Below are 351 nucleotides of genomic sequence, written 5' to 3' on the forward strand. Positions count from 1 at the left end.
CATTCAAGCAATACCAAAACCAAGCCTATTTATATACACACAAACTCTCCATCACTCCCTGCGTGTTTCGGTTTGACTCGACCACTCTGCGGTCCAGTCTCTCTCTCTTCGAGAAATTTCGGTAGACAACACGCTTGTGCTTAACGATTGCGAAAAGCACGGCTTCCCCTAACCCTAACCCTAGCCCCAACCCTAACCCTGAGTGACGCTTGTCCCCCACCTCCATTTTCCCACAACCCAAAAAAGTTGGGGCGCGGCGGCCACCCCCACACCCAAGCGCCCAAAGCGCCCGGACGTCACTGTGAGGTCTCTAAAAATGGTACTTGAAAAAGAGCTAAAGAACAAGAGAAA

Source organism: Trypanosoma theileri (genome assembly GCF_002087225.1).
Source record: "Trypanosoma theileri isolate Edinburgh chromosome Unknown TM35_Tth_110_V1, whole genome shotgun sequence".
Classification (NCBI taxonomy): Eukaryota; Euglenozoa; class Kinetoplastea; order Trypanosomatida; family Trypanosomatidae; genus Trypanosoma; species Trypanosoma theileri.